The sequence below is a fragment of the Mus caroli genome, unplaced genomic scaffold, assembly GCF_978045245.1.
Source record: "Mus caroli unplaced genomic scaffold, Mus_caroli_1 scaffold_5, whole genome shotgun sequence".
Taxonomy (NCBI): Eukaryota; Metazoa; Chordata; class Mammalia; order Rodentia; family Muridae; genus Mus; species Mus caroli.
The window spans coordinates 127271769-127291799 of NW_028227260.1; the positions used below are offsets into that span (position 1 = coordinate 127271769).

The following is a 20031-nucleotide window of genomic DNA, read 5'->3' on the forward strand; positions in this document are numbered from 1 at the left end:
GGATACAGGAACACAAAACATGGAGAAAGCAAGCAGAAACTGAGCTGTATTTTTTTTTCTTCTGGCTAGCATTCATTGTTGTTGAAGGTATTAGGCAGGCTCTTCAGGGACTAATGTGATAAATGGTCCCAGCCAACTGTACTCTATTTGCTACAATACTGACCTGTCAACCTGTCTGGCAAGGTATGCTCACTGGTATGAATGTTCTTGGACTAACCAACTGCTTCCTGATTGGACTTGAGACCTACTCCAAGGGAGAGTAAATGCTATTTGTTACTGTAGCTCTAGTCAGAAGCCCATGCTTAAGGATCTCACAGGCTCTTTCAGGGAATCTACTACTGATATTTTGCCAAATGGATATATAGTTAAATTGCCATCTGAACACTGATGTTGATACTCATACACTATTGCAGCACTCAGCCTTGTTTTAAAAGTGTCTTCCACTGGACATCTGTCAATGCAAAGAGTCCTAACTAGTCAAAGATATATATATATATATATATATATATATATATATATATATATATATATGTGTGTGTGTGTGTGTGTGTGTGTGTGTGTGTGTATGTATATATATATATATATATATATATATATATATGCCAAGTCTTTGATTCAAACTGGAAATTTTATGTCACACACATGGGCGAGCACACAAACGCACACACACAGACATACACAAATACCAAGGGACATAATATAAGAAGAGGTTGAAGGAATGTGGTAGCTAAAAGATTAATATGGGTATGGTGAGGAAATATCTTCTAGGTGTGATATGGCTGTTAAAAATCATGAATACAGAGGTGCTATAAATGGCTATACAGGGTAAGTGAGAAACACTGACAGAGACACATACACAAAAAGAGGTACTTGTGGTAAGGGAGGGACTAGAGGGAGAAGGAAAGGGAGAGGAAGAGAGAGAATGAAGGATGCAGGACAAGAAAGAGCGAGTCAGGAAAGGAAGTAAGAGAGGGACAAAAGGATGAGAGGAATATTGGGAAGGAGGGAAGAAGTGAGATGCAAATGAGAGTTTAATTGGGAGAGAGAACATGATCACAGTGCGTTATATATGTATAGTATTGTCAAAAACTTTAAAAAAAATTTAAAACTTTTGCAAGGTCTGGGATGACAGCACACATCTATAATCCCAGTGTCGCATGGTAAAACAGGCAAATCCCAAGAGACTCATTGGAAAGCCAATCTATTCAAAACAGACTTCTTCATTTAGTGAAATAACTCACCTCAAACAATAAGATAGAGAAGCAATTCAGAAAGTGATCTCAACATCAGAATCCATGTGCTTCCACATAAGTTAGTTTCACCCCCCAACCCCGAGACACACACACACACACACACACACACACACACACTATACCATATACAGAAAGAAAAACAGATAGGAACGGCAACATAGGTTTTTTTTTTTTTTTGGATGCTGATGTTTTAAAAAATATAAACAATACAGTACAATGGCACTTTACTTTGAGGAGGTATAAGTGTGTTTATTTAAAGTGGTAAAAAGGGGTTATTTGAAGTCATATGGAAAGTATTCTTGTTATATGTGAATGGAAATGTCTGGTAGATGTTGAGGTGTGCTTTATTTATTACGTGCAGCTCAATAGAGTTGTGTGCAATTTTCTTTATCTCGTGTTTCTTGCTGATGGAATCATGCTCAGGCAAACACAAATTCATGTCATGTTCAAGCTGTCTCTCAATCTATCAATTTCAGTGGAACAAATTCATATTTTCAAAATGGATAAAATGATACAACTAACTTACAGTTGTTTAGCTAGTATAGACTATTATCAAGGACATTTGGCCTCTAACAAACCCTCGGGCCTCCTCCCTGTGCTACATTAAGGCTTACACCTACAACTAAAAGAAATCACCTTTACATAGTCTCCCTTTTATTCTAAGATCCTAAAAATCAAAGTAGTAGAAGTTGCATGTTCTACTCATTTTTCAGTGTGAGAGTGCTGGGTCCGCTGCCTTCCAAAGCCATAAAGGACAAGGGGGGTGATGGGGGTTCAGACAGTTACCTGAAACTGTGAAGCAAATGAAACCAGAGATTCTCCTGTACATTGACTGTTGACACAGTCTCAGAGAGCTTCTTTTTCCCATTAATTAATTTATATGTTTATTTTACATCCTGATCAGCACCCTTGTCCATCCCCACCCCACCCGCACCCCCCAGTACCAGAGTGCTCACTTTTGGTGGCTTGCTGGTTTTAGTTCTGAGAGAAGAAAACAATGCTCAACTCACTGATGGTTAGTGATACTGCAATTTTTTATGTTCTTTCTTGCTATCCCAACTGTTACTTACTCCTCTGCTCCTAAAATAAAATAAAATAAAATATCCTCCATGCCTTTCCCTAGGCTTTAAGTTTTCTATTTCAGTGAAAGGAAATGTCTGGCATATTTTCACTCCAGTTTACCAGTGCTTAATGACTGAGTACACAGAATCCGTGTTAGTGCTTTTTCATGTCTGACTCTTTCCACCTATAATGACCTCACTGCATTCCTGTCAGAAGCATCTTAAAAACACAATCACTCTTCCCTATCTACAGATTCCACACTTGCAGAGTCAAACCAGTGGGGACTAAAATATGTTTGGGAAAAAAATTAGAAAGTTCTAAAATTCCAAACTTGCATTTGCTACACAACAAATACAGAGATTTCAGAAATGGTGCTAAGCGTTTCAGAGATGTTGCTGATGCCAGCATCCCTGCTGTGGCCTGCTGCATTCTACAGACCCTCTCACCCTCTCCATCACTTACTGGTAAGTGCTGTTCACCTATGTGTCTTCTGTGCATGGTGAAGTCAGGCGTAGGTGAGTGTCATCTGCACTTTACCAACTTTTCTTCTTATTTTTATTCTCAAAACAATACAGTGTATCACCTATTTACATGGCATTTCACTGTTTTCAGTGTTATAAGTAATTTGATTTAAAGTACATGGCAGCATTGTATTAATTATGTGTAAACCTTGTGCATAAGAGACTTGAAGATCTAAAACTCTAGAAATCCTCATGGCATCCTGAAGCCAGTCCACCATGAATACGAAGAAATCAACGTGCACCCACAAATTATCTAATACTCTACTTCAAAAGAATTAAGGTAGAATTAAAGTATTTTTCCTATGCAATCTCCTCTGTGCTCTTGTTTAGAACCAATGGTGAGGTTCAAGAAGAAAAGAAGAAAAGCAAAAGCATTAAAAGTTGATCAAACCCTCCTTTTTACCACAACTCCACTGGAAAGAGAGCATTCTAGGTCCTCAGAAGATCCGTTCCTGTATGCTTCAGTCATCAGCTGCTGCCACCATTAGAACAGAGCAGCAAATATCAGAAAATGAAATGAGGAAACAGGGGTTGGGGGAGGCTGTTCTCTCAGCATCAGGAGTTTCTCTAGTCTGTGATTCAGAATTAGATCAATTCGCTCAGTCTGGCGAGCACTCTGAAGAGCACACAAGGTTTCCAGAACACAGAGTTCAGGTCAGGACATGGCAAAAGAAAATCCAGCGCTACACAGGACCCCAGAACATCATAGATACTGTGGCACTTTTGAATCTTGGTACATCCTCAGTCTGCCACTATTGTCCTTAGTGTTTGAATCATTCAAATGTAATTTTCTAGCCTTATTCAGTGGAGATGAGTGGGTAGGCTGTGTTTTATCCATTTAGTCCATGAGCCCCATGGTCGATACTAGAAAACAATCATCTAATTTTGCTGTTCTTTTTTTCTTCTCAGAGGCTTAATGATAACAGGGGATTTGTGTCCTAGAATAGGGTCTGGCATAATTATTCCAAAATAGACTAAGGCCTTAACTGTGAAACTCACTCATTCCTAGGGTCTAAAATTAAGCAAAAAATGTTTGTCAGCACGAACATGGGATATAGCCTATACTAATGGCTAAGGGCTCCAATGCCCTCTTCAGTACTGTAAAAATTTACCACAGAGACATTCTGATGACCTGGTAGAGAATTTTAGAAACAACAATAAAGGGACATAAATGCACACACACACACACACACACACACACACACACACACTATTCCATCAGCTATATGGTAGGCACAGAGGATAAACAAAAAGGCATTGTCCTTGCTTTAAGACACTCACAGTTACAATAAGTAACAATTTAAAACACTAGCTCATACCGTATAATAGAAAAATTCAAGACCTGCCAGAAGGGCATATTTAATTGTGTAGACTACCATAGCATTTTAAAGAAGATACAAATCACTGTGACCTAACACTGTCATAACAGAGGATGAGTCAAAACGTATAGTGGGTGTGAGAGCATGGAGTAGGGTAGAATAAATGTTTCTAGAATAAATGTGTGTTTCTAGTAAAATGAAGTTTTACTAGAAACAAAATGAAGAATTGGCAAAAGTGAAATGACAGAGAACGACATAAATAAGAAATGAGCCTGATGACAGAAACAAATCTGTGCTCGGGAGCTGTAGGTGGCACCTTGTCCTGAACTTATTGTTGCATTCTGGACATAGTATCAAGCAATACTAGAAGGCCAGGGCTAGGGTGGCACTTTATGTATCCAGCATTCTCCAATACCTTAGCACCTACCCATACACAAGCTCATGCACATACCTCACTCTTTTTTAAGAGTTAATTATTTATTATATGTAAGTACACTGTATCTGTCTTCAGACACACCAGAAGAGGGCATCAGATCTTATTACAGATGGTTGTGAGCCACCATATGGTTGCTGGGAATTGAACTCGGGACCTTCAGAAGAGCAGTCAGTGCTGTTACCACTGAGCCATTGCTCCAGCCCCCCCCCCACACACACACTCTTTTTGACCACTCAGAATTCTATTTAGAATTTTGTTCATCAGGACCTTTTTGAGATGTATCAGAAAAAAGTATCTGCTGAGGTTTCTAGGACACCACATGGAAAGAGCTTTTGCACAGAATAAAGCAAGGAAAGAGCAAATCAAGCCACCAAATGCAGAAAACCTTAATGAACTCTCTTAACGTCACTTCTCTATTAAGTGATAAACTCTGTTTGTAAGCTGTTTGAATTAAACAATTAAACTCCCTCTTATGTGTCATCAGGAATCTCGGGTAGTGTCACTTTCCACATTTTCCTCAAAAAAAAAAAAAAAAAAAAAAAGGTTAACCATAGGTTGGTATATAGCTCAGTGCTTTCCCTAGCATGCACAAGGTCCTGTTTTCAAACTGTTACCTAAGCTGTATTAACTAAGGTAAAATGGCTAATCAGGTCAAATGTCTTATAGTCCTCAAATTTGAGGTTCTTGTTTATTCCTGAGCATCTCATTTTGTCATTGTACCCAATATAATCTTGTTCCTTCAACTGAGTCAAAATGTGTGTGCATGTTGCTTTGACTTTACGGTTCTAATTCTTATTTCTGGGGACAGAAAGGGCAAGGAGAGTCCCTATAGCTCACTCATTTCCATTTTCTCTGAGACTCAAGTTCTTAGCATTCCTCACATGACATAGTTTACATGAGTTTGAGTCTCCTTACTATTCTGGTCACTGCTGCAGTTTTAAGGAGCTCTTACTTATAAAAGGCATTGTTCAAGATTAAAAGAAATATTTGGATGATACCCTGCCCAATATACATTGCAATGGGATCATCAACTCCTCCACACTCTGTTGTCACAGGAATTTTCAGACTTGATCTCCCACTAAGCTCAACTGAGGAGTTCTAAAAATACTGATTCCTAGGCCTTGCTTGCAGAGCATATGCATTTGATTAGTGTTGAATCCTAGATAATCAGTTGTATAAACTACTATATTAATGTGTCTTCAAATACATCTCATCAAATACAGCCTACTTATATTTGAGTTCATTACACTCTAGCACCACTAAACCATTCTTTCATGAACACACATATATATATAATTTCAACCAAGTCATTAATAAAAAGTTAGCAGTACAAGATGGAGGAAATAATCTGTCAAGATCTGTGTCATGAATTTTATTAGTAAGTTATTTCAAGAAACTACTGACATGTGAGGCCATAGTTCTTTATATATTCCACAAATATGTCATAAAAATCTTGCCGAATGACAGAAAGAGAGACATCTACATAGTCTAGGCTACTATTCCATGTTGCTTCTTTGTTTTATGATAAAACACTGACCAAAACTAACTTAGAAAAGAAGAGGACTTGTTTTAGATTTTTGGTTACAATCCGTCATTGAAAGAAGCTGGGCCAGAAATTTAGATGAGGAACCTGGAGACAGGAAATGAAGCAGAGACCATGGAAGCATCCTACTGATTTGCTTAATCTTTATAGCTTTCTTGGTTTGCTTTCTTATACAAGTCAAAACCACTTGCCTAGGGTGGCACCTCCCATAATGGACTGAGTATTCCTACATCAATCATCAATCATCAATCAACAATCAAGAATATTCTCCATAAAAATGATAATGCAGTTCCTCAGCAATGCCTCTTCCTAAGTGTCTCTAGTTTGTATCAAGTTGGCAGACACTAAGCAGCACAGCTCTCTGTTCTCCAGAACCATCATTGAATCACTCAAGGCAAATGAGCCTGCGAAGCTTGTGTTACACAGCTTCTCAGTAAACCTATGCTAACGGCCACAGTCTCTGTTGACTTTGAGCTATATTTTAATATAAAATCTTCTGTGACTGTGAACCATATTTTAATGAAAATTTCAAGACTCACTATCTAAAATTGACACCCAGCTTGTCAGTATGTGGCTCATAATTAGTATTAGTTCCTTTCTAAAACCTGAAATCTCATGTTGTGATTTCTTGTCTTCATATTAATGAACAGAACTCTCAGGGATGAATTTCTTTAACTGTCTTAATCCATATAAGGTTCCAGAAATTAATGTTTATGATCCTGTTATCTGCTGTGCACCTTTTGTAGCTATGATAGCTCTGGCCTATTGTGAATTTAGATAGCAGAGTAAGTAGCCTCTCCTTCCTCCCCAAGGCGCTGCTGCAAAATTGAACACTGCCAACATTAGCAATCATCAAAACACCCCATTAGGGAAAGTAAAGAAAGGTTCCTTTCCCCATCTTGGCTCAAGTCTTTTTCTTCTTTGTTCAATAAATTCACTGTCATTGTGCATCTCCGGCAGTGGTTGCCAACGTGAGGATGGGCAGTGGGAAGTCCGTGTCATCAACTTTTATCTGTGGCTATACTGTAACTTTGAGTGTTTTGCTGTTTTCTCATTCTCTTTGAGTTGGGAGCAGAGAGAGCCCACATTATTATTTAGCAGGAACCGCAATTGAAGAATCTGGGCAGCAAGCAGAATGAGAAGCTGAAGAATATTCTTTTGTTCTCACACAGCTGCTTGCTTTTTACCTCTCTACTTTCTATGTTGAGATCTTGCCCGTGAAGGGCTTTCATGTCTCTGTCCCTCCCTCTCGAGTGTTCTCTATTTCCTCTCTCTACTTTCTGCTTCTCAAACATGTTGCTGTGTTATGATTTCATTGTGGAGCTTGCCTCTCAATATGAGCAGAATTCATTAATTTTTGTCAGTTTCATTCCAATTAGATGGAACTGAGATAACATAAGCCACTCTTCTTGTATGTTTGGCTAAGAGAACAGAGGACAGAGGGATGAGCAGCCTCTTCCACACTGTGCCTCAGCTCCTAATCTGGGGAATCTGATTCTTATACAAAACAACATCCTTCCATCCCTGAACCTGCTGTTACTCTGTGTAAAGGGCCAGAGCCTGCTCTGATAACTCCTGTATGGACCTTGGGAATGAGTATCTGGTGTGGGAGGATAAATACCAGCCTTGGCCTACTCAGCTTCATCACTGACTTGCAACTTAACTGTGAGTCAGTGCTCAACCATTCAATAGCCTTGACCCTATTATTTTACCTGATAGATTGAGAATAATAACAAGGAGGAAGAGGAAGTATAGGAAGAAGAGCAATATGAGGTGGAGAAAGCTGTTATTCCAGTAAGATTTTTTTTATGAAGATTTAAGTTGTGGAGAAATTCTGAAAGTATTTCATTCACATACCAAAGGCTATGAAGTTTCAAAGCTCTCATATTTTGAGTCCATATGTATAAAATATTAGCAATAAAAGTAATGTTATCTAAAACATTTTATGTTCATCATCCACTACATACAAACATGTACATATACACACATGTACCTATACATCCATATATAAAGACACTGGCAAAGAATCTTAAGACTCATGCTACCCACCCATAACCCACTTAAAAGCGACTACACTGGGAAGAACATTGAACACAGTGTCAGGAACCCTGGGCTTTAGCCTTCCCTTTGCCATGAACTTACTCTGTAAGTTACCACCTTATGTAACAAAGTAAGCCATGCCTGAAAACTTTATCTCTCATATGCTAAAATTAATAATTCAAGGCATTACAGCAGGAGTGGTAACATGGAGACATTTCTTTTTTTTTTGACATCTTTTTTTAATTAGGTATTTTCCTCATTTACATTTCCAACACTATCCAAAAAGTTCCCAATACACTCCCCCCCCCACTCCCTTACCCACCCACTCCCACTTTTTGGCCCTGGCATTCCCCTGTACTGGGGCATATAAAGTTTGCAAGTCCAATGGGCCTCTCTTTGCAATGATGGCCGACTAGGCCATCTTTTGATACATATGCAGCTAGAGACAAGAGCTCTGGGGTACTGGTTAGTTCATAATGTTGTTCCACCTATAGGGTTGCAGATCCCTTTAGCTCCTTGGGTACTTTCTCTAGCTCCTCCATTGGGGGCCCTGTGATCCATCCAATAGCTGACTGTGAGCATTCACTTCTGTGTTTGCTAGGCCCCGGCATAGTCTCACAAGAGACAGCTATATCTGGGTCCTTTCAGCAAAATCTTGCTAGTGTATGCAATGGTGTCAGCATTTGGAAGCTGATTATGGAATGGATCCCTGGATATGGCAGTCTTTAGATGGTCCATCCTTTCGTCACAACTCCAAATTTTATCTCTGTAACTCTTTCCATGGGTGTTTTGTTCCCAATTCTAAGAAGGGGTTCAGTGTCCACACTTTGGTCTTTGTTCTTCTTGAGTTTCATGCGTTTAACAAATTGTATCTTATATCTTGGGTATCCTAAGTTTTGGGGCTAATATCCACTTATCAGTGAGTACATATTGTGTGAGTTCCGTTGTGATTGTGTTACCTCACTCAGGATGATGCCCTCCAGGTCTATCCATTTGCCTAGGAATTTCTTATACTAGTGCCTTCCCACACATATTAGATGAGAAATACTAGCTCCCATATCAATCGCCACAGCCAGCCCAATTTTCATGAGTATGCTGATTTCTCTAACAACATGGATGTGGGGAATAGAGAAGTATGAAAATGAACACTAGCTATTTTGTCACCTTCAAAGAAATGATAGGAGATGCCCATGGCTTTGATTCCAAGAAAAATCTTCTTACTAGTTCTATTGATACTATTACACTATTCAATCCCCAGGTCCTTAAATATTCCATAGTGAGTCTCGCTACACCCTGCAACCTCGGAACTCCAGAACACCAGGTCCCAATGATGTGTTTATAAAAAAATAAAAAGGTGTAAGAATATGTTCTATTGGGGTGTGGTGAGGTGTGGGTGAAGGGGGTGCCTCTGCAGGTCCATGCCAAGGCATCCCTTCCCCCTGAGGGACCAGTTTATTCAGGGCATGGGGAGGGGAGTTAAGAGGGTAGTAGAGGCAGAGAAAGGCAGAGAGAGGGAGAGAGTAGAGAAGTAGAGGCTGGCCATGGCCACGTGGAGAGAGGGGAGAAGGGAATGGGGAGACAGGGGGAGCAAGAGGGAGCAAGAGGGAGCAAGAGAGCAAGAGGCAAGAGAGAGAAGAGAGGACAAGCAGCCCCTTTTATAGTGGGCCAGGCTTACCTGGCTCTTGCCAGGAAACTGTGGTGAGGAGCATACCTGTCTTTTGCCAGGTAACTGTGGAGTGGAGTTTAGACAGAATGCTAACACCCAACACTAGGAGCTGATGCAAATTCTACTTCTTCCCTTCTACTGCCAAAGGCTACCAAATCAAAGACACACCTAGTGATTTGCAAGAAGAAGCACCATTTTAAGATTTACTTTAGTTTCAATTGTGTATGTATTTCTGTGCCTGTGTATGCACGTATTTGTGGGTGTCGAAAGGTGTCAGATCTGCTGGAGCTGGGATAACAGGAAACTAGTAGTATGGGTTCTGGGAACAAAAGCCAGATCTTGCTAGAGAGTAGCACCACCAAGCCATTCCTCCAGACCCTCATGATCTTTTCTTTGAAGGAACAACAAAGGATGATTATTTTCCAAGTGACTACCCAGGTAGTTAAGAGATGCCTCCTTCGATGTTCCTCTCCCATAAGCTTATAATTTCATGCATGAGATATTTCTGTATATATTCCTTGGAGGAAAAGCTTCTGGTAATATGCAGATAATATATGGGAAAGGCAGTATACTAAATCATTAACACTTTCATCTATACTTTACTCCATCGAGTAAATTTGACAGAGAACAGGTCCCAGTGGCAATGGAACATAGAAAAGGAACTTTGAACAGTATGGATATAAGAAGAGTGGAGAGATGTCTACAGATGGAAGTGATTTCTTTCATTTCAAGACTTTTTGGGAGAAGTATGAGTGTGCAGGGTATGTGGGAAAGAGGAGCATAGTGGAGGAAACATGTTTTTCCTAATCAAACCCCCTTAAAATCCCATTTTCTCCTTACAAATCCCAGCCACTATAAGTAAATGTTAGAGATCACTGCCAGTTTTTCAAATGAAAGAAGGCCACTGACTTCAGCTGTACCCTGTCAATGAACCCTAGTTTTACTATATGCCAAAAAAAGATTGATTTTTTTAAATCTCTTAAGTTGCTACCCTCTAGTTTTAATATCCTATAACTGAGTTTCTAATATCCATTGATGACCTATAAAACTAAAAAGATGATATTTTAGCTCCTATGAATCTTTTACCTTGAAATACATTTAACCAATGTTTATAGTGTGCTTACTATGTAATAGGTACTATATAAACCATTTTTATGAGCAATTTCAGTTAAATCCCTATAGCAGTTCAAATGAAAATGCCCTCCATAAGTGAAGAAGATATGGGAACACTTGGTCCACAGTTGTTTGCACTGTCTGGGGGAGGTTGTGGAAGATTTGGGAGGTGGAGCCTTTCTAGAGGAAGTATGTCACTGGAGGCAGGCTTTGCATGTTTATAGTCTCACCACATCTCCTGTTTAATCTTTCTGCTTTGTGTTCCTACTGCAGCTGCCACCCCTGCTGCTTTCCACCATACTTCCGGATCATGAGGGACTCTTGACCCTCTAGAATCAATAACACAGGATAAACTCATTTGGAGGTTGCCTTGATTGTGTTGTTTTATCAATACAACAGGAAAAATAATTGGTGGACTTCCCTCACAATTCTAGATGAGAAACACTATTATTGTCATATGGAAATTGAAATTCAGACAAACTAAGCAAAATTTCTAGTCACCCAACTGAGAAATGATAAGGCCATAATTCAAAATTTTTAAAAAAGCCCAATTACCTATCTCAGTTCTAATCATTGTTTACCAAAATGACTTTGGGATACACATATAACCATACTTCTCATATGACAACACTGAAGATACAAATAAGGTAATTTCCTAGAAGGCAGAAATTTAGATTCAGCTGGATGCAAATGTAACTCTGATTCTATTTATTAGTAACTCTATGCCTAGGTTTCCAGAAAAGTTTAATGAAAATGAAAGGACTAATTTCAAGACAAATCATAGTGTGTGATATAAGGGATATAAAGAACCTGATATGTGGTAAATAGCTGATAAGAAAAGACTACTTTTCCACTTTAAATCCTTCCAGTTGATACAGTGAAAAAAAGGGTATATGCAATCATAATTACTCTTTTCTATACTCCACAGATTTTGCAGTTTTAAAAGTAACACTAACCGGAACTGGAGAGATGGCTCAGTAATTAACAGTGTTTGCTGCTCTTCTTGAGGATCTGAGTTCTGTTCTAAGCACCTATGCCAGGAGGCTTATGACATTCCAGCTACAGGGGCTAGGGGCTCTGATGCCCTCTTCTGGCCTCCTGCATTCTCACTGTCAAGGAATCAATGTTCTCTGGGTCCTGGGAATATGGTAAGTGTGGCTAATGGTATACCTTTCCAGGTGCTGGAAGTATGCAAAGGAAGAGTGAGACTATGGAGCTCAGCTGTGGTTAGGAGATGGGGCTGCCTGGGACAGATCTCTAGAAACTCCCTAGAACACCAGAACACTTGTGATGACTGTTGTTAGCTTGCTAAGTGTACCCGGTAGAAAAAGGAAGAACAGTAAGATATCTTTAGCCTACACTCATCTCCAGACACAGCACTGCTATGAGGGAAGCTAGGCAGAGAGTATCACCCCATTTTATAGGTGAGGAGTCTAAAGCTCAGTATATATTTTATCTCTGGTTCTACAGACATTAAAGGAGAGAAGTAAGACTTAAGCCCTAGACTGTCTAAACCCTACTCCAAAGTTCACTGCATCACCTAGTTAGAACACAAGAGTCATGAGGAGCAGATCAGCACACAACCCTGTGATCTGAGGTTTCCTATAAGCGCCAGCTGTGAGACAAGACCTATAGGAATGCTGATGTGGCATTTATAAAAGGAATGGAAAATAACAAATACGGTGTGTAGAAATAGACACTTTGATGTCTCTCACAGCAAGCTCCCACCATGTTCCATTGCCCCAAATAGGCCTGGCAGAACTTGAAAAACCAGAGATGGAGTTTTGAAAAAGGCCTGTTCCTTGGTAAGAGCTATCTATCAGTGAGAAAAGAATAAACCGTGAAGAAAATAAAGAAGAGAACTGTATCCCTAAACTCAGAAATTCAAATAAAATTTCTATATTGGTTTAAATTACATGAAGAAATACAACATATCCTCAATGAAACATTTATAAGGTCATAATTAAGATGTTGGTTGCATAAAAAATGCTTCGTTAGCAAATTACCTCTAAACTCCAAAGGTCAAAGCAGTTGTGTAAGTTGGAGTTTTATTCCAAACTGTAGGAAGAGTCCAGGTTTTCCAACCTTCACCAGGTGCAGAGCTCATGAAGCACACTCTTCACATGGTACTGATAGAAGGGCATGGTGGCAAGGTCGACTACAAAATCCTACCACAAGGTTATTCTTTGCAGTTTTCCTAGTCACATGACAAAGCTTACCATCAATGAAGAAGCACCCTCTACTAGACCAAAGCAGCTCACTAGCCAAGCCTATCATAACATACCAGTTAAGAAAAAAAAAAAAAAAAACAAAAACAAAAACAAATTGGAGGTGTGCATTTTACTTACAGGGAAATGTTGTGAAACACTTAAGCCAAGACATTAAGCATATTTGGCTACACTCCAGCTTTTCCATGTGATATAATAATTTTATTCACTTAATCACCATCTTTCATGCACCAATCTTGGGAAGAGGGTTGAAGAAATGATTTAAATTCAGCGAAAACCTGAAGCTACTATATTCCAAGGAAAAACATTTGTATGCACTTGAAGAGTTCTAGGTAAGAAAGCATTAACCATATTTTTCATTTTTATTACAGAGAAAATGATTCGTCTCTTTGACAAGCCAAGATCACTCGGAAGAGGACTGAGTTCACTGTTAGGTAAATTGGAATGAAAACATGCCAGACATTTCCTCTTACTGAAATGAATTCTGAAACCTAGGGAAATGCATGAAGAATTTTATTTATTTATTTATTTATTTATTTATTTATTTATTTATTTATTTATTTATTTATTTATGGACCAGAAGAGTAAGCAACAGTTGGAATAGCAAGGAAGAACATAAAAATTTGCAGTATCACTAACCATCAGTGAGTTTAGTATTGTTTTTTTTTTTCTCCCAGAAATCAAGCCAGCCATGATACTAGAAGTAAACATGCTGGTATGGGGAGGAGGAGTATGATCGGGATGTAAAATGAATAAATAAATTGATTAATGGGGAAAAAAAGAAGCTCTCTCCCACTATGTCAACAGTCAATGCACAGGAGAATCCCTGGTTTCCTTTCCTTCTTGATCATTCCTACTGTGCCACAGCCTACAGTCAAACCTTATGGCTATAGCAACGGTACTGCAATGGTACAGTGAGCATTGACGATATAGTAAAAAATCTCTAAAGATGTCCATTGCTGTACATTCAGTTAAATAGAAGCTCCAAGTGGGTAAGATTAAAATACATTACTTCTCTCCGTAGTCCCTTGCAGCTTGACACTGACAGGAGTAAGATCACTGACGTTGGTAGTTGAAGGCCAGAAGACCCAAAGCAAGAGTCTTTAAGCAGTATAGAGTCTCAGAAAAACTGAAGAAAGGAACTCAGGAAAGCCAAGACCATGCCCAAACTGTACATATGTGAATCTTGTCTGAGTCAGCATGGTGATGCCACTAAGAACTCAACTGATAAACCACTACTCAGGTTTCATTCAAGCTACTGGGCACCAAGTATCTAAGGCAACTCCAAAATGCATCCCAAATGATGGGAAAATCAAAGTGTCATGAAAATCTCAGCTCATGAAAAACTTGTGATTTTAATTGAGCCATATCAATTGCCTGATTTAAAAAAAAATAATAATATATACCACCTTGCTTTCTGGAATTGAAGCAGGGCTCAGAGTGTCATAAGATATAAACAAATCTCAAATATTCAAAGGTGTTATCAACACAGTCAAAAATCACTAAATACATACAAAAATTCACTCCAACCCTGACCCTCATGGAGAAGAAAATATAGAAGGCAGTCATTAGATGAAGCTTAGTTTGTACTTAGGTTATTAAAACCTTAAAGTATCTATTAAAAGAATGTTCACATGAGCAATTCTGACCAGTCTTAAAACAAACAGGAAAATATTTGAGTTATCTGGGAAGGAGAGATCAACCTTTTGAAAATTAAAGACAGAATCCAAATCATGAGAGCAACTGGAGAAATGGATATATTACCTGTAGAAAGACAATGTCATGAAAGGATGTAGATTTTTTTCCATGAGAAACAATGAGGGCCTGAAGGAAGTGATGCATTTCTACGATGCTAAGAGAAAAAAAATGATATATCTGATTCTGTATCCATTGAAACTATCCTTTAAAAGTGCAAACATCTAGATAAAGATTTATATAAATGGACACATGTAATAATTGAGGCAGTTCTGGCTGATACTTTTCCAAAACTAATGACAGAGACCAAACTAAGATCCATGAAACAAAACAAAACAAAACAAAAACCCAAGCAGGAAAAATGCTACATAACCTGCAACTGAGCACAGTATATTCAAACTGAAGCAAAGCAAAGATCAGAGAGATATCTCAAAAGAAATCAAGGGGGAAACCTCACCTTACTTCTAGAAGATCATGGGCAGGAATTATACTGTATGTATCATACAAATAAGTAGAAACCATGTAATAAGCAAGAGGAAAATATTGAAGTCTTTTAAAGAAAGAGACACTGCCCAGAATTCAGCATTTGATTGCATTATTCTTTCAAACACACACAAGCACCTCACCCTAATTACTGTGACTGGGAAATGTTTGTGCTTTGGCGATAGGAGTAAAGGCCCAAGTGCTGACAAAACTTTGTAATAGCTCAAATACAAAATGTCTGCAGTATGTTCTCTGATGGTATGGAATGCAAGTTAAAAAAAAAAGGTACTCTTCTAATGTTGCCAATGACTTATAAGGTCTCATTTCTGCAAGAGAACTAAAGGGATCCATAGGAAGGACAGTTAGCAGGACAGGGTGCACAGCAAGCTAGCAAGGCAGCATGAGGAGTCTAGGGCACAGCAGCAGCAGTCGTGATGGTGGTCAACTAATTCAGAGCTCATATAAATTGACCCCTGGGTACTTCCATAAATACTCTGGCAGGGTCTTTTTTATGAAAGATGTGCTTAAAATTACTATGTGAGCAGAGAAGGGCCAAAGCCAGGGTCACTTGGTTCCAGACATAAATCAGATAGGCTAGCACAATGAAACCTGATACAAAAATAACCTTCACAGTAGAACGACTATACTATCATTATTTAATCTATGACAACTATATATTTCTTTGTTGCCATTACCTGACTTTCTAGTATTAAGAATCTCTAATAATTAAAGTGACAAACTCACATAGATGGGCTGATTAAAATATTCTTTGGTTAGTCAGTTTCCTTCTCTGTGCATATTACTGCACTTCTAGAAAACATGTTTCAACTTGAGTGGTGAACATATTTATTATAAATTCTGATACAGAACTGATGTATCCCAATCAGGATGTTCAAACATACAAATTGAGAGAAAGGACTATCAAAATACAATAAATAGGGCCACTGAGATGCTTAGTGCGGAAAGATGCTCTGAAGCAAGCCTGCTGACCTGAATTTGCTCCCCAGAACTCACATGGTATAAGGAGAAAACTGACTCCCACAAGTTCTCCCCTGACCTTCACATGCATGTCATGGCATAAACTCACACACACACACACACACACACACACATACACACTATGCATGCACAAATATCCACACACAAACAAGTTTAAAATAAAATAAATATATAAAAGCCATATGGATAACACGATAACATTATTGGCTAGGTTTTTCAAAATAGGTAGATACTTTCCTAGAAAATATTTTGATGAAATTGTCTTACTATGCAGCCCAAGCTAACCTGAAATTCAAGATGCTAGCCTGAAACTCATGATCCTTTTCCTCCAGAGTGCTGGGACACTAGCACTTGATAAAAATCAGATCAATGCTGCTTTTTAAAGAACCACGGATTCCAATTTGGGCAAGCACTTTAGCTGATAATAATAATGGCCAACACTAATCTCTATTGAGGGGTTACTATGAGACACATACCACACAAAATACTCATAGACAATGACACCCAACCCTCTAGATATTTCAGTCAAGAAAGTGCTTCTTGTCTCTATTTTGAAAGGGAGCAAACCAAGTTTAAAAATTCATACATAACTAGAACTGGTATTCCAAGCCAAGATATCTGGTGTCAGAGATGAAGCCCTGAACTTTGATTCCCTTCTATGCATGTTTAACACTGGTAACGCACTCTTGGTTTAATCAGAGGTGTTGATGGTACATAGATCACCACAGCCTACCCTTTCAAGGAATTCCCAGGAGACACTCAGAAAGGGGCAAACACGAATAACGATTCACAAACTTATCTTGCTAGCCTACTCTCTCAATTTGCAAGTAAGTAGGGTGCTTGACCAGAAGTCCTACTCTTTCATCCTAAGCATATGGGCAAGCAGCATAATGCAATAGAACGATGTGCCAAATCTTGACATGCTTTTCTACCCTGATAATTAATATGATATGTATTTGAAGTTGGTTCTCCAGCAGCATAGACATATAGTCCTTGCCAAGTCATCCACATTTTCCATTCTGGTCTAAGGATTCATCCTGAGGAAATATTCCAAAAAGGCTAAATAAACCTTAAAAATAAACTTAAATTGATTCCTAAATAGTTTCCTCCATTTCTCACACTAGATGTCGTTTTATATTGCACTCCTGAGCACCTAATCATTTTTCATATTCTGTTTTTGCACAGAGAGACCAAATTCAGACTTTTAGTTTTTCCATTTCCTAGCTTTATGCATGACCTTGGGTGAGTTATATAACCTTTTTGTGACTTGCTCTTCTCTGCTCTAAAGTATACAAGTGTCTCTCCATAAGGAATTTAGGGAGAACACAGTTACACATGTGGAAACATTCAGGAAAAAAAAAAAAGAACACAAAATCACATTTTTGGTTTCAAGTTGTAGAAATTATCAGAAGGATGAATAGTTGAAATAAAAATGACAATAAAATACTCTTATAAATCCAAGGAGACAGGATTTTTGATGGATTGCAACTTCCATTTGTCTTTCTGTGACCCTCTACTGCTCAGTTATTAATGATCTATATAGGCTGTCATTTTCTTGGCATTCATAAAAAGACCTGAGCTCAACCAACCTGCAAGTACATTTTCTGATAACTACACAGGCAATTTCAGTCTGTGTTAAGTCCACTTCCTGGACCACCTCTTTAACCAATGCCTAGACTAAACACTGAGGCTTAAAATCAGTATCTACAGCTATATTATTGACCTACATTTCCCAATAGTTGCAAATGCCAATTAAAACAGACTATAGGAGATCATTAGTGGCCAGTTTATCTCCTCTCAAATGCCTTCAAACATGTGATTCTTGTTTCTATCACCCTAGGACATTCAGATGTAGTGAGTTCAGAGTGGCACACAGATGCCTGCTTCCAAAAAAGGAAAATTCAAAATGAGAAATTACAGGAGGAAATTGAATCCACCAGACAAATTCTCAGCAATAAATTAACATATGCTGCATTTGCAGAAAGAATAAAACAACCCACTCCCTCAAATATCCATATTTTAAATTAAGTCTTTATTAAATATTGAGATCAGTTGAGTTTCCATCAATATTACACATGTCCTGCAATATTGTAATCATACATATTTCATTAACTACATATTCATAGCTTTCTAATAACATTTCCACTTGGACTTCCTGTCATCGGGGCTTACATTAGCATATAGGCATTTGGATTCCATGAGGAAGGGAAGCAAAACATAATAACCAAAATATGCTTTCATTCTCCTTGTCAGCAGGAACTTTCACATGAGCCATGTAATTGAAAAGCAATGCCTGCCTGAAATACTGCATTACACAAGTCAGCAGCAGATTCTGAACAAAGAAAAGAAAGCATACCATATTGTTTATCATAGGTAATTACAGGTTCTCTTTATTTTTTCATCCATTAGTTATCATTTCACCAAATTCATTCCTTGGTCTGTATAGAAGAAAGAGTTCTGACTTTTCTTTCTGGAAAATACTCATTATCCAGCAGAATGTTGAAAGCTGAAGCACAGGAAGAGGCATGGACAGGCAGCCATCAAGTTACACAGCAGTGCTTCAAGATGTCCTGTGATTTACTTGCTTAATTTCTTATACTTGCCTCTCGAGGCAGCTCTTCAATCTGCACGGGTGCTGCATGTATTTAACCTTGACCTTTATTTATTTCCTTCCCAACCATTTCTCAGGTCAAGCTTGTCTTAACTTGACCAAGTAGGGCAGGGCAGAAGTCCCCATAAAATGTCAACGCTAAACTAGATTCTCAAAAGCAAAACCAGAGATAGGATGGGATTTGTTTGCTTAGAGAACATGACCAGGCTGCCACAGTCTGGCCTTTGAGCTAAAGAGAATTGGGGGCAGAGCTAGGATGAAATGTAGGGCCGTCTCCAGCCTGCGATGACAGATCCACATGAATGAATGCATGAGTCTATGGCCAAACCTTAGGCCAAAGCTGTAAACAGCCAGACAAACAGAATAGAAATGGACAAATTCTTATCTGCAGTAAAATCTTGTTATCCAGCACTTTTAAAGGCACAGGACCTCAATCCCTCAGAATACTACTAACAGCACTCAAAGCACAAATCTCTATGAGCCAAATTCTTTCCACGCATACAATGCGTGTTCGGGAAATTGTCTAGATGATAGTTAAAATGGAAGTCCAAAAACATTTATATTCAATTACAAGTACACAGGGTTCTGTAATGGAGAGATTTTTAGAAATTATTTGGTATCAAAATCTGACATGAAGAGTTGTGGCATTTATAGCACTTGTTTGCCTTGCATAGGTTGAATATTTATACAGTTTGCTGCTGAAAACTATGTGTGATTATAAAGCATTGCCTTGCATTTCTTTAAGGATATCATAAAAACATACTTTGGATTACCTTACAAAAACCTAAACATTCTGAATTCTAATATACAGTTGGCTATATAATACCTCTCAAATAGCCTAGAAGTATTCAGACAGACATGATGAGGAATGTGAGGGGGATAAAATGCCAGTGGTTTAAGTCTTTGAATGTCTGTCCCCAAAACTAAATCAAGCCTTAGAGATTAGAATCCTAGAATAAAATGTTTGACTGAACAGATTAACTTGAATCCAGACTCAAGACACCAAAAAACAGGAAAAAAACCTGAAAGTAATCAGTCTCCATGCAAAAATAGAAATTAAAA

The 20031-nt window shown here is 38.4% G+C and overlaps 1 pseudogene; it reads left to right on the forward strand.

Annotated features, from left to right (window-relative positions):
• The first annotated feature begins 775 nt into the window (after positions 1–775).
• LOC110287142 (large ribosomal subunit protein uL10 pseudogene) overlaps positions 776–20031 on the forward strand; it is a 70155-nt pseudogene continuing 50899 nt past the window's right edge.